The sequence below is a fragment of the Excalfactoria chinensis genome, chromosome 11 (genome assembly GCF_039878825.1).
Source record: "Excalfactoria chinensis isolate bCotChi1 chromosome 11, bCotChi1.hap2, whole genome shotgun sequence".
In the NCBI taxonomy this organism is placed as follows: Eukaryota; Metazoa; Chordata; class Aves; order Galliformes; family Phasianidae; genus Excalfactoria; species Excalfactoria chinensis.
In genome coordinates this window covers 13,159,945-13,175,137 of record NC_092835.1, presented here as the reverse complement: position 1 = coordinate 13,175,137, position 15,193 = coordinate 13,159,945, and the positions used below count along the sequence as shown (strand labels likewise).

The 15,193-nt window shown below is 36.6% G+C and overlaps 1 long non-coding RNA gene across 1 annotated transcript in view; it reads left to right on the top strand.

Moving 5' to 3' along the window:
• LOC140257097 (uncharacterized) overlaps positions 1-12,315 on the top strand; it is a 96,958-nt gene extending 84,643 nt beyond the window's left edge. Inside the window, exon 3 of the long non-coding RNA XR_011904955.1 lies at positions 12,159-12,315. This is a non-coding gene — a long non-coding RNA (uncharacterized lncRNA). The remainder of the gene's footprint in view (positions 1-12,158) is intronic.
• The last annotated feature ends 2,878 nt before the right edge of the window (positions 12,316-15,193 follow it).

Below are 15,193 nucleotides of genomic sequence, written 5' to 3'. Positions count from 1 at the left end.
AAATTAATTATAAATGAGAATGGAGTCAACAAATTATATCCTGGCAACACAAGAAACCAGTAAATTCTAATGGTTATACAGGATGTTATAGTTTCTTTTTCCTTTAGAAATAATAAGTGCTACGTGAGACAAGCTGAACATGTAAGAAGTAGAAGTGAATTTATGTGTTCATAACCTTAAATCAAACCTGATTTCTATTTTCCATGCAGTTTTTCACATACTCTGCAACATAATGGATGTTTATTCTCTTCTTTCATTCATAACACCGTGCTGACATTTAAGTCCCCTTTAAAGATCTGCTGTGCTTATTGTGAATCAAGTTGACGTGTATAAATTGTATAATTTTATTATTGTTATTCTTTTTCCACTACTCTCTGACTGCTTGGCCGTCTTTGGATTGTGAGTCCTTAAGGTCAGAGTCATGCCCACAGATTTAGAAACTGTATAAAAAATAGCATTTAATGCATGCTAACGAGTATTAACCTGGATGGGTCTAACAATGTATTTCTCTGATTATTAGTTTGTACCTAGATAAAGAGTGTCCTTATCAGACTTTTTTTTTTTTCCATTCATCACTTACTATAAACTAGGGTGATACTTAGGTTTGAATCTCATGTGGTTTGTTTATATTTGAAGCAAAAATAGAGGTATTTTATGAGCGGCCCTTGGTGAATGCTTTGACTGCAGAAGTGGCCTTAAACAAGTTTCAGAGGACCCCATTTTATAGTTTTCTAGAAGGCGCGGGGGCTATTTCTCAGGATGCAAAATAAAGCCTGAAGGTTCCAACTGAGTTTGGAAGGCTGGCCTGAATCTAAATTTGAAGTTAAAAGTTATAGAAGATCAGCACTGACTCAGCCACTGTTTCTGTGAGCCTATTATGTCACAGAAGTACCGTTTTCCTTCTTTTTTTGACTTGAGTACACAAGCAAGTTCTGTCATACTTGTTGCTTGCTAGCACGCTTACCTATAGGTCAGTATCAGTTTTACCAGAAATGAAAGGACATGGCTCTCATAATGTGGATTTTGTTGTTCTGCATTTTCCTAGGAACCTATGCCAATAGTCCAGGTTTCCTTTCTGTAGATCACTACTCACTACTCCAGTATTTTACCAAGATAAGTCTTTGTTTTTCCTCCTTGCTTCCTGTCCTGTTTGTTTTGTTTCCTTTTCTCCCATCTTGCAATGGACGGTGCTAGTTTGCTAGTTTTATTTTTCCATTTCGGTCTATTCCCTCCAACTTCATACCGATCTGGTAATCTTTTGATACTTCTTGCCTCTTCTCTGAACTTATTCAACTTCTTTTTGTCTAATTCTGTTTCAGACTTCTGGCTCAAGTCATTCAGTTCCTATAAGTCTGTCCTTGCCTGGCTCTTCCCCTTTATTCCTCTCCATCTTTGTTTGCATCTTTTGCTCCCACTTTGCCTTTCTCTCTGTATGCTGTGACTGAGTTACAGCAATAGTCTCCAAATGCAAACCATATAGATATTTTCCCTTCTTTAAATTAAAATACTGGCTTGTCACATCTAATGTTTCTTCACGAATATCCATCATGTAATAGTTAAAGTAGAACTTTGAAATTTCACTGACAGCCCCTTGCAACAACCAAACTTCTGTTTAGTGTCGCTGTTGTTGATCGCATTGTCCAGCATTACAGCTCTGTCATCATTCCTTGACTTGACATTTGACTTGGGCTTAAGCCTTTTGTGTCTTGAAATCTAGGCCATATGATTATTCTGGAAATCCATTTCTGAAAGAGAGCATGCCCCATCCATTTTGTGCAGCGTGCACTTTTCTCCTGATTCTCATCAGTATCCATTGTTTGCTGGAAACTAAACTTCACTGGAGATACACAGTCAATTTGCAGATGATCAGAAGCCTTTTGCAAAGCCTGTTAACCTAAACTACTTCTTTCCTTCTTCTCTTATTCATCTTTCATTAGCTCCATCACACTGATAGTAAAATAGTTGTTTTCATGTTTGCTATTTCCTTTCCCATTCTTTATCCTCCATTCATCATCAAGACATCAATCATGTTGCTCACCAAACTTGTTATCTTGCAAAGCCCTGCTAAATGTCCCTTTGACTATGGGTCCAAACATTGCCAATCAAGCTCCCAGCTTGAAATCTTATCAAAATTTGCTGTATATGGGTATTTTGTTTTGTGTTACTCCTCTCAATACTGTCATCTTTTGGTGTTCTCATTGTACTCTCTAATCTCTCTCTTTTTAATGGGTAATAAGACAGTGAACACTGTCTTTTTGCACTGCATTTGTACAGTATCAAAAATAGTAGCACTGTAGCAGTACAAGTGATTAAGACAGTAGCAATAATAAAAGTAACTTCTACACCAGAAATAGATGTGAATTCGGCCAAACTAAACTCAGGAAAAAGAAAATTATTTCCAAATATGAATTATTCCACAATAGAGTCTGAGACCTAATATCAATTTCAGATGTGTCAACACAAAGCATAACTTCTTGACTGGGCCAGCAATGTGCTGTTTAAATGTGATAAATTACTGAGTTGCATCCATTTTCCAGCTAATGTAGATGAAGTGTAAATACATGATGATAACTGAAATGTATCCCTTTACTGTATTGCAAATGGGGAGGTGGGCAGACCCTCAGTATTTTCAGGGCCAAAGAGAATCACGGGAGCAGCTTTAAAGATTAATTCCTTGTGTCTAGTTTAAAACAAGATTAAATTAGCTTGTGTGAACTGCTGTTAGCAGATGCACTATTACATTATGCATGATTCCTGACTGCTCATAGCATGAACAAACTGCACAGTGTTCCATTAGTGATTTTCAATGCTGTGCTAAGCTTTAAGTCACATAGACAGGCCATTGTATTGGGTTTACTTTGCGGATGTGTTTTCCAGGCAATTTCACAACCTACCTGATCACTGTTATTGATTGACTGGGTTTGAAATGGATAAAAGAATTAACCTGTGTAAGGGTAGCGGAATGGGGTATATACAGTATCCTATATACTTAGTATGATCAATAGTACTCTAATGTAGAAAATTTAACCAGACAGGGCAAAATTGTCTTAGCGACCTGCATCAATCTTTGCACTCCCCACAGTGTCTACCATTTTACTTATGCTATATACATATGTTGTTATGCTTTTCATTGCTTTTTCTGTTTTTTCCCCTTGGACACATCTTTCTACTATTTTCTGTAATCTTGTGAATGTACTAATACAGGTACTCTAAAGCAAACTTAAGAACTCCTGAACAGGGATATTTTCCCTCTCTTGTGTCCACTTTTGAAGGGAGACACAGGCAGCTACGCTGACCTAGAAACTTTCCTGTTTCATCTGTAGAGAATTCCCACTTTTTCTCACCTACAGTCTGGCCATCTTCTCTTTCTGATAGTTCTACTGCATGACCAGCACGGTTCTGCTTTCATTCGTGGTGTCCTGTCCTACCCTCAGTGCCTTCCATTCAGGCACAGGTCTTAGTCATCCCCAGCTTCCATTTATGACATTTCCCACCTTCCTTTACCTTACATGAACTGCACACACACATATTTGGTGCCATTATATGATTATATTTATTGCATATTCTTGCCAAATAGACAGTACCTATGTTTTTTATAATTCCAATTAACCTTTCCATTTGGGTGCCTACCTGTGTGAACTATTGTAGGGAACCTACTATAGCAGAGGGGTTGGACTCAATGGTCTCTTGAAGTCCTTTCCAACCCTGTGATTATGTGATTCTCAATATTGGCTAATTAAATATTAGTGAAAACATAACAAACTGAAATTTGTATAACTATTTTGTGGGAATAAAACTAAGTTATGGCTACTTGAAATCTTTATCAGAAACACTTCTGAATAAAGCATTAGAATTTTTATTTACCCCTGAAACTAAAATAGTATTTTTACATTGTACTCTTGTCATATAATTAGGATCAGGAAATAAGCCTTAACACAGCTTTGGCTGCATTATGTTTGCTCCCTCCAGCATCAAGAAAGCATTAAATACACCAAACTTTTGGCCATCTGGGAATTCCTGCCCTCCTGGCCAACTCCTTTTCTTTCTTGGCTAACTTTCTTTATTCACAACCTCTAAAGGAAAAGCCACCCAGAAAGGCATTTCTGTCTCTTCTTTCAAGAATCCCAGGAGACTTTAGGAAAAAATAAGTGAGAAGTAACAGTACTACTTTAAGCTTTTGCTTATCCCACAAGATGGGAAACACAAAGAAGGAAGGGTTGTTCGATGCATTTGTAGAATACATTTCTGGTCTGCTACTTCCAGGACAGAATTTTAACATAATTGATGTTTTTATATTAATTTAGAATGTAAGTGTCTGTGTGACTTTTTCCTTGCAAAATTTAGAAATCTCACCATTTTATTCAGTTATGAAATGAATATTGCTTTGAATCATGTCCTGTAAATACAATACATTCATCTATAAATTGTATTAGGAGGCTGATTACAAAGAAGGATATATCCTGAGCTGATTTAGTCTTTGTCTTTTGCCTCGAGCTGTATCTAAACTCACAGTCTCTTATGGTAAATATTCTGTCATATAATTTTCCAGCACTTTCCCCCACAGCCTATGAATATTAAATTTTCTGTAGTTGTCCAAGCCAGCAGCTCGGAGCTTGGAAGTTCTTCAGTAATTCCAGCACTTATGGTCACTCCAGCTATACCCTTAATCCCCGTAGCTTTTCCCTGTAAAATGGGTGATGGAGGGGTTGCTCACTGAGCTGACGTGTTAGCTAATGGTTTTAATATGAACTAACTAATAAAATTACACAAAACTGGTAACATTCCTTGGAGGTAAAATTGATTGCAGAAGTTACTACATGACTTCAAAATGCTATTGTTATTGTTTAAAGAAACCAATAATTCAAGACCTGTTTTTTCCACTTGTGCCAAGGGACATAGAAATTAGGAAAAAAAAAAAGCAAATTAGGGAAAAAAAAAAAGCAAATCAATCACGTGGCTTTAAATGTGAAATCTTTCTGCTGAATCCTCTGCCCAAGCAGGACCAACTTGGGTGGTAAGGTCAGCAGGGTGACAGAGCTGGCTAGCTGTGTCACTCTTTTACCAACACATGCTATCCAAGCACCATGGAATTGTTGCCAAGTCTCAGCATGGCGGCAGCAGTACCAACAGAGCAGTTAGCAATGTACAACATTTAAGGGAGACCACTGCAATTTCTAAGCAGTCAATGTAAACAAACATTGTCACAGAAAGCAAAGGCTTTGTTCAAAACAAAACTTGCTGTCTACATTAAGCATTTGCAGAGCAATGCAGCAGATACTGAAATTTTTTATTGCTAGGGGAAAAAAGGTCCAAATATTCCTTGCCAAATTGCTGTTTGCTAGGGGCTCTATTACCAGTTGAACAGTCATTGGTCAACCAATTGGTCACGTTATTTGTTAGTAAATTTGAGAGTGCAGAATTATTTATTGGTAAATTAGAGATGGCAGAATTATTGGTTGGTAAGAGAAGAATTGCAGTGATTTGTTAGCAAATTAGAGAGGCTTGGTTTTGTCTGTGGGATAAATCAAGGTTGGTCAGATATTGGAGGCCAAATTAAAGATGGCCATATTATTTATGGTGAATGCTGAAATCCTTCTTTGTGTGTTACAAGCAAGTAAACGTCGGGAGGGGTTGCTTGATTCATTTTCAGTTTTGCTTTTAATTTTTTTCTGGTTTATATTTGTATTTATATTTGCTTTTTTTGTGTGTGTGTTAATATATAAACACAGTTATTTTCAGTTGATTCATGATAGAACCATGTGTTAGCACATGTGTGCAGAGTGCCAAGGGACTTTCTGAAATTGGTTAAAGAAAGGTGTTAGAATGCTAGAACTAAAATATGAAGCCTGTGCTATTCCAGAGTTAAGCTGGTGCGGTGCAAGCAGTATGAGTTATTCCTCGCTGGCCCACAGTCAGCTGGCACAAGGAGAAGCTAGTGATGTGAATCCCTTTCCTGAGAAGCTGCCCCGCTGCCAGCTGAGGGCTGTTGTCCTGTTGTCAGTGAACTGGGACCAGCAAGGACATGGGGCAGTAGGGCCTTCAAAGCAGGACTTCCTGCAGAGTGGGGATTTCTTTGGACAGTGGTAGTCAGTCTACTTTGTCTCTTGCACAAAAGCTAAACCTCTATGCCAACGTTAATAAGCAACCACCCTTACCATGCAGTAAGTGTTTTTTGGTGGAGAACTGCAACTGAGATCAGTGTGTTCTTGCTAGACAACTCTGAAAGCAGTATATTTGATCTCACTGATATCACAAATACACTGTCTTTCTAATGAAATAGAATAATGCAGTAGAAGCTCACATGCTTGCTTGTCTCTAGTGTATCTATCTTCTCGCTTTGCTTTTATCTGCAGAATTCCATCTTGGAAACAATCTTGATTTTGCATTCTGTGTATAGAACAATTTGGTATCATTCTAGAACACTGTAAGAGAAGTGCTTTCTACTTGAAAACTTTGCAAACAGTGTACAGAACACAATGGTAAAACAATTAAATCATTTTAAATTTTAACAATGCTGAAGAAAATAATAGAATAGTTAGTAAGAAATGTCCAAGGCTGTTTATATAGCTGTTGAATTCTGTGTACAATGGAGACTAACACTAATTAATCAGTTTTACTTTTCCAAAGGGACAATTCGTAACTGTTTTGACAATAATACAGATGGAGCCAGGAAAGATGTATTTTAAAACTTGAAGAAAGTCTTAAATTTTGAAACATTAAAATTTGCTTTTTATATGAACTCCTGTAACAACAGTGCCCCTACCTTTCCTGTCTACTAATTCTGCCAAAAATGATGTGTTTATTTGGAGACAGTAAAATATGTTTGACGTTTTTAAGACACAGCTAAGGGGGAGATTTTGCAGAAGTGAAGGGGGTGAAAAGGAATTTTTATCCTGCTGAAGTAGCAACATGATCACAAGATATCAGGGTTTTATAAATCTCCTGGATTGAGATAACATATGCTGCACATTTTTTTGGTGTTTTCATGAATCATAATGTTAGAACTTGGAATTCATCAGGGTATTTCAGCAATACAATGATTGTTCAGTGTTGGGTTCAGCTTGAACTGCTCATCTGGAAAGTTTTAGCTAAAACCATTACAATTAATTAGAAATGGTTTAACCATTTCAGAAGAACATAATTATAGCCCCCCTCTCCCTTACCCTGTGAGATACCTACATAATCTGCTCTCCAGAAATGGAATAATCCCATTGGTGCCAATCACATTCTGTTCTCAGCTCTCAAGATCAAGTAGGCTCACATTGTAAGGTGTGTACTTGAGCCTACTTGAATCTCAGCCTGAATTGTTGTACTCTTCAGGGTTTTCCCTCTGGTGATTTGTTTCAGACCATTACAGACTTTACATTCATATCAAGATCTGGAGTATTGAATTGGGACAAACTGTATTCAGCTGCTATTCAAACATAGGAGGAGAAAAGATGGTATGCAAAGAAAGCAGGACAGTGTGGATGGTATTGTTGTTTTTTTTTTTTTTTTCTCCCAATAGAATCTGATAACTTTCAACAAAAAATACCTTGATGTGGGAAGGTGGAGGCAAGCCATTAGCCTTTCATTAGAAAAGATCATGATTTTGGGACTATCTCTATTTAAAATGAACAGAGATATATATTTTTTTTCTACTAGAAATTGTTGGTAAAACAATTGCTAGTAAAATAAAATTTAAAAGTAGGTTGATTCCTCAGCCATTTATCTGAGTTTTTCCTGAGCTCAGTGCAAAAACTGGGATAAATCATTCTACTATGGCTCTGTGAATCTACCTCATCTTCTAACTTGTTTTAACAGATAAAATCACAGTTAAATCTCAAATATTCATGTTTATTATAAGGTTAGTAACAGTAATAGTATGTTTCCCATTACTTATTAATGCAATTAGTAAAAAAATTAATAATGGGAGCCTTCCTAAAAACATAAAATGTAAAATGAAAGGCTTGACCAATCCACGTAGGAAATCTTTGTTCCAACTGTACTATTCTTCCATTTTGCTGGAGTTAAAAAATGTCTGTAATTCAGTGGTTGCATTTCATAGAATATCCTGAGTAGGAAGAGACCCATGAGCATCACTGAGTGCAGCTCCTGACCATACACAGCAGCCTAGGAGTTAAACCATGTATCTGTGAGCATTGTCCAAATGCTTCTTGAATACCAACAGGCTCAGGACCATGACTGCTTCCCAGGGGAGCCTCTTTCCAGTGCCTGAACACATCCTCGTGTCCGTATGGATTTTGAGAAAACATTTGGGAATTTCCAAAAAGATTGCAAGGTGTTTCAGAAAAATATGGCAGCTCTGTCCCACAGCAAGGGGTTGGAACCACATGACCTTCAAGGACCCCTCCAACCTAAGCTGTTTTATGATTCTATGAAAAACAATAAGAGGAATTCGCTGAATACTGTACTGTTGTGAATTTGCTCAACAGTTTGTGAGTTTTATACATCAATTTAGATCTCTATAACTATAAATTTCTTTGGCAGGGTTTTTTTTTTTTTTTCTCAGCACAGATTTTTTTTCTCTTTCATAGGACTACAAAAGTAATCACTAAAATCTGAAAAAATAAGTCACAGCCAGGAGAGCAATAACAGCAAAATAGGTGAAGTTTTGAATCTAGAGACTGACGTACTTCAGAAAATTTAGCTTTGCTATTTGAAAAGAATAACATGAAATGTCGTAGTCTGACATACATACTGTGGTCAGAAAATAAATTCTAAAGCCATAAATAAATGTAAACAAATGCATATTGTCCTCTCTGCCAATTGCAGATATTTGAAAAGCCAACAGCTATTTGAATTGTGCTGTGAACAAACTATTCTCCACTGTAGGAAGAAGATCTTCCCAGGATTCAAATACATTATTTTTCATCTTCACTGTGAAGAGCTTTTTCCTCTTCTTTTCTTCATAGAATAAAAGGCCTTTCTGTTCTTTCAGTTGTGCAATCTCTGCCTTTTAGGGGGAGTTTCTGCTCCACTCACCCATCACCACCACCCAGCAACTCTGCAGTTTCTGTGCTTGATCTTGGAGAACAATTGGTAAAGGGGCAGAGAAGAAAGAAAAGAGGAGTGCGCGCATGTGCGCACACATACTTTTTCACAAAAGAAGGGAGGAAGATTGGTGATCCTAAGAAAAGCAACTTAAAACATCTCACAGGTAGAAATGAGAGCACTTCCTAGTCTAGCTGTGTGATCAGAAAGGCATTTGAAATCTTACATTTAAATGGCTTAGTCAGCTTTGCAGTTGCATGGCAATTTTGTGCATTTGCATTTATGCATTCAAATAGGCAGTTTGAACATAGTCTACAGTATCCAACATTGAGGCATTTCTGTCACACTGCACTTTCTTAAAGCAGCAAGTCTGGGTACAGTCTTTATTTTTTCAGTTATATTTTGAAATAATATTAATTAGATTCAGTCTCCAAGCTTTCATGGATAGGCTTGGATGGGTTTGAATTTTGAATGTGGATACTTAAGGATCTAGCATGTAGAAGCTGTGTAGACTGCGCTGTTGAAGGGCTAGGGAGGAGAATGAAATCCTTCATTGCAGGGTCATGGTGGCTTGTCTGCTTGCAATTTACTGGCACTTGAAGATTGTTCAGTGGCAAATGTGGAAGAATGTGGCATGTGTCCAATACCAGCATGGCACACTGGTATTGTCTATGGTAATAGGAGTCAATGAAGAGATGTGAAAGGAGCAAAAGATTAAAGATACTTACTTACACAGAATATATATTCTTTCTCCTATATCAAATTCTTTTATGTTAGTAGGTATGTCCCATCTGTCCTTTATTCTGTTTCAGTCATGGTCATTATGCATCAGGCATCCTTCGTAAGTATTGTGTATATTGTATAGTGGTTACATTCAAATACAACTGTCTAAGCTTGTTTATACAAAAAGTTTTTTAAAAAGCTGCACATGCACCATTTCAAAAATAGAAGTATATTTCATTTATCCTTACATAAAATTGGCTGATGAATGACTTCAGGCAGTGATGCACTTCTATTCATGTATTCTGTGTGTTTTACTCAAACTAAATGTGGTCACTTTAATTTTGTGAAGTAAATTAAAAGGAAAGTCCTGTGTAGACTATTGTTGTTTTTTGTTTTGTTTTTTTTTTTTTTATGGTGTCCTAACCTTAGTAAGAAGAAAACTGGGCCAACTAGTTCTTGCTTTTATTAAAGTTCCTGTTGGCAGCACACTGTTGGGACACATTAATCTTAGTATTAATACTGAGGAAAAGGGACTAAGAAGCCTAGGATGAATAAATCATTCTGGAGCCCATTTGGATCCCTTGGCACCTTCCTAGTTATATTGTTGGTGGTTGAAAAGGCTTCTCTAAGTGTTAAAGGGTTGGATAGCACAATTGGCTGGTTGCAAAATTACCCACAACAATGTGTGAGTGTTCTGCTAGAGGTAGGAAGAAAAGGGCAGGGTGTTGGGAGCACCTGTTTTTGTGCAAAAAAAGTATCATTCTCACGAGCACACATAGTGAGTTTGAGAGCTGGTGCTCATAAGGCTTTGTCACTGAGAGAAGTTAGTGGTTTTCCATTCCAGTTTCCATTCCAGTTCTGAGGTATTTGTTGATACTGGGGAGAAATAAGAGTAGTTGAAATGCATCCTGTTGTGTTGTCACTTCATTAAGATTTTTGGAGGCTGGGGGACAGGGCATATTTTTTTCACTTCAAATAATCCAAAAATGAATTTTTCTATTTATCTTTCTCTTGATGACTAATTCTGAAATATGCTGCAAGACAAAATTGCCAGACTCCAAAAGTGGCTGCTGACATCAGAGGGAGACTGTCACACAGTAGTAGCTAAACGTTTTCAGTGGCAGCCAGTGAACAATTACATGCTACAATTTACACTGTCTTCTCTAGCATGTTCTTTGACTGAAGAAGCACCTATTATTAGCCAGGCAATAATCAAATACTTAAAATAGGCATGTAAAAGAAGATTTGGAGAATAATGCGTGCTACCATTTAATAAGCATTTCACTCCCTCATTAGATGCACTGAAGTGTAGAAACCCAAGCTATATTGCTATATTTTTAGCTGACAAAATTGCTGTTGAGATGGTTATATTTTCTCTTTGCGTTTTCTTCATAGAACAACCTAGTTTTATAAACACAGATCATCTGTAATGCAGTGGATGTAATGTACAGCAGTTTTTTGGATGACTTTCAGTTGTTAGATGGCACAAATCAAAGTTAAAAAAATACTGAAACTAGAAAAGTGAAAAACAATATGAGATGTCTCAAAACATTTAATTTTCAATGAAATAATAGAATATCACTCTACCATTTGTAACATAAATGGGATCGTTTGAAAGCTATCAATGTGTTCATGTTCTGATATAAATAGAAATAGACTTTTTCAAGATAGCTGGTTGTTAGTGAACTTGGGAAGGAAATGCTGCTTTCATGTACGTATGTTTCTTGTAAAGATGTTGATTAGTAACAGTTTACAATATGACAACTCAAACAATAGACGGTGTTGGTAATGAAACACCAACAATAGAAAAGATGGACAAGAGCCACTGTTTATATTTGTTTGCTTCAGAATGTGAATTTGTAAAGGAAGTGCGAATGATTTAGCTCATTTCTCTATAATGACAGACATCTTACTTCCTTTCTTCTCACTGTGTTTCTGTCATAGAGTTACACTTAAGTACAGTGGCTTGTGTAGTGACCTAATGTTTGGTTCAATTTGTCCAGGACAGGCAGTGAGCATTATAAGTGTGTTTCTATTCACATACTTCCAGATTGGTTAATTTATATTAAAATTACTATTTTTATAACACTTAAGTTAAAGAGAGACAAAATGTTAACGCTTTTTTTAATCTCCACTTCTTTGATATAACCATAAAATATACACTCACCACATGGCGAACTTAAGCTTCACTTACTAGTATTTTTGTAGTCCTCTTATACCTTTTGCCTTCTGACTTGAGTGGTACAATAAATAAATTAGAGAACTGTAAGATGTAAATACTGACAGAAAAATAAAGCTTCCATCAGGAATAGCGCCTGAGTACTGCTTGTTCTGTGTCTACTTTGTGGTATTTGAAAATCATGAAATCTCACTGTGGGGACTGGGTAATATTTGTCATTTTGTACTAATGCAGACGATCATCACCTATTTCTCCATTTCAGGAAACCCTGCAAGGATGTTCTACTGCAGAGAAGTAAAGACTACAGTCTTGAGCATCCACTTTGAAAGCACCAACTTAATGAAGCCAGGATCTGCATTACTGTCCCCAGGAAGATCTAAAATCTTTGGAATTTAGAAGAAAAACTATTCTGTGCTGCATGATAAACCTGTTGGGAAACAGAAGACAAATCCTGCCTGATCTAAAGCCGTGAAAAGCTTTCAACTCACAAGAAAAGGTAAGCTCAACCCAAATAGAAAGAGGAACAATTTTTATGATGGTATTAAGAAAAATCAGTAATTTCCAAGTTATGTTAAGTAAAATGCTGTCATAATCAAAAATTGCTTACTAAATTCCTCACTTACCTTCTTTATTTTCTTGATGAGAGGTGCGTTGATAAAGTCTGAATTGAAAAAGCGTGTAAAGAGTCAAGATTGTTGTTTTAATATTTGAGATCTTCAGCTAATGAAAATTATTTTTGATGTCTTGAACTACCATGTTATTTTATTTGGTTTTTATTTCTTAAAATAATATTCTATTTTATTTGGCCATGCAACCTAGGTGTTATTAGTCTTGCCTGCTTATATGAAATATCTTGTGATTATTTGGTCTTAAATGAGAGGAAAAGTTACAGAGTATTACTCTTCTTTTTTTTTTCTTTCTTTTCTCTACAAATTAGTTACTGTAAAAATAAATATTCTTTGCAAATTACTGCCTGTCTGTGTTTGCCTCTTTGGGCAAACACGTCTGCATTTCGGACCACCTCAGTTAGTTGTTGCTACATGCAGAAATAAGTTGTGGATTTTGCCAGCCTTCTAGAAGGCAGGGTAATGCCGTCATACTAAGGGATGTTGTGAATGGGTTTGTATGCAGTAAAAAAAATCTAAGGAAGGGAATGCAAAGCAATACCTGAGTATTTAAGTTAAACACCTCAAAATGGAATAGAGTTCTGTGAGCAAACTAGGTAATGGAATGAGAACAGGAATAGTAGTTTCAGCTTACTAGCTACAGGTCTCCTAAAATACTATAGTATTTGGATTTAAATTCTGCAATACTGTGTATTTTGCATTTTCAGGCCAAGTCCGTAGCAAATTACAAATTACTTACATGCTGTGCTCACACACACACACACACACACACACACACACACACACACAGGAAGGGTAGAAACAGCTGCTGTTGGCTCTGTAGTTTTGCTTCGAGTGATACCTAAACAGCCAACAAACACAGTTCTCCTTAACTTGTAGAGCTTCTGGTTTGTCTTGGCCCATGAAGCCCTTTGTCCCCTGGCAAAATTTCACTTGAAACCTCAAGCAAATACTGTTTGATCTTTTCCAACTTGTCTCAAGGAAGAATATTGTGGTTTCAGCTACCCTTCCTCCTCTGAAGGGATGGAGTGGGAAATTGTATGTGAGGAATCTGTATACAGACCTAGTCTCAAGAGTCCCAAGAAGTCTTGAACAGCTGTGACTCCTGTGCTTACCATGTGCTCTTCAGAGATGCATTTGCCAGGGTAACCACTGACTAATACATATAATGGGTCTTACTATATTTTCCATCTGCATTTTCCATGCAGAATACCTGGCACTCTTAACCTCTCCAGAGCTAGAGGACTGCAAAAACTTCCTCTTTGATTAGTTTGATGTTTTACCTTACAGGGATTGGAGTCAGCACACTTCTGTTTGGGGAAAAAAAAGTCAGCGGTTGTGGCACTTGGTCTTTGATGACGGCCACTCATACAGATCAGGCTATGCTGGGCAGCTTGTGTGTCATCAAATATTGTTTCAGTCTTTTGATATTTTGAATCAAATTTTATAATTTCTGGGTTCAGGATGGCCCTGAGGTTGAGGAATTGAGGAAATGAACACCAAATAAAACTGAGAAAGATTAAAAGAGCAGAAGTCTCTGTGACACCAGGATTTAAAAGGGGACTTGCCCTTCTGCCTCACAGATATACATTTCACAATCATATACTTGAATTCTACCCAATTCCTGCTTGGAGTCAAAACTCTGTGATATAGAATACGACAGTTTTACATGTTTGTCTGATGTTCCTCCTCTTTGTTTTCCTTCTTTTCTTCCTGAATGCTTTTCAGATTTGCCTGATTTTGGATTACATTCTTTTCCCCATAGTCAGCTGGTCTTTATGTATTTACTCTGATTTGCTGTACACAACATGATCTTTCTCATTATTCTCACCTTTTCTGTTTGCTCATGTTGAGATTCTGAGCATACCGGATCAATCACTTCATTCCTAAATTACAGAAGTCTGCACATCTAGTTAGTTTATTCTTTCTTTTTATTGGATAGCAAGATGGCAGAGCCATTGAAAACCACAGCCAAGAATAGTAGGTTGAAGAAGGCACAGACTTTTTTAACAGGGGCATGAAAAGAGTATGTGAAGATAGCAATTGTCACAACTTAACAATTAACCTACATGGAAAAAGTATCAAAAATGGTTTTAATCAAGAATAAAATCAAATTTCCTTGTGGATTGCTTGTGAGATCCTGGTGTAATCCAAGAACTTAATGCTAATTATTAAGAGGTGAATAAAGGCACTAAGATTTATTTATCATAGAAATCTTGAATTCCTCTTTGTTTAGGTTTGAGAGGATCTGACTCAGAAATACTGATTCTGTCAGTATTTTTGATGAGTCTAAGTCAGTGTCCTCAAAAACTTATTTTAAAAATGAATTTGATTTCAGATATCTTTGACTAGATCTGTGTTCCAAAATCTTAGATGTGTGAGAAACATTTCTGTCTTATCCAATGTTTTGAAAAGACAGCCTGCAACTTATGGCAAATGAAAGGAGGAGTACTCTGTTTGGATTCTGGCCTTAAAATGAAATTAGAGGAAAAAGAAGTTATATGCAATTTGTTAATTTAGAGTGGAAAATTGTTAAATGAAAATGTAATTCTTTTTTGTAAGGACTTTCACTTAAAACTGTTCCTATAAAAGTATCTTGGTCATCAAAACTGCCTTTTTGTTCAAATATTTTTACAAGTAAATTAGTTCAGTAGCTCTGATTCTGGAGAGA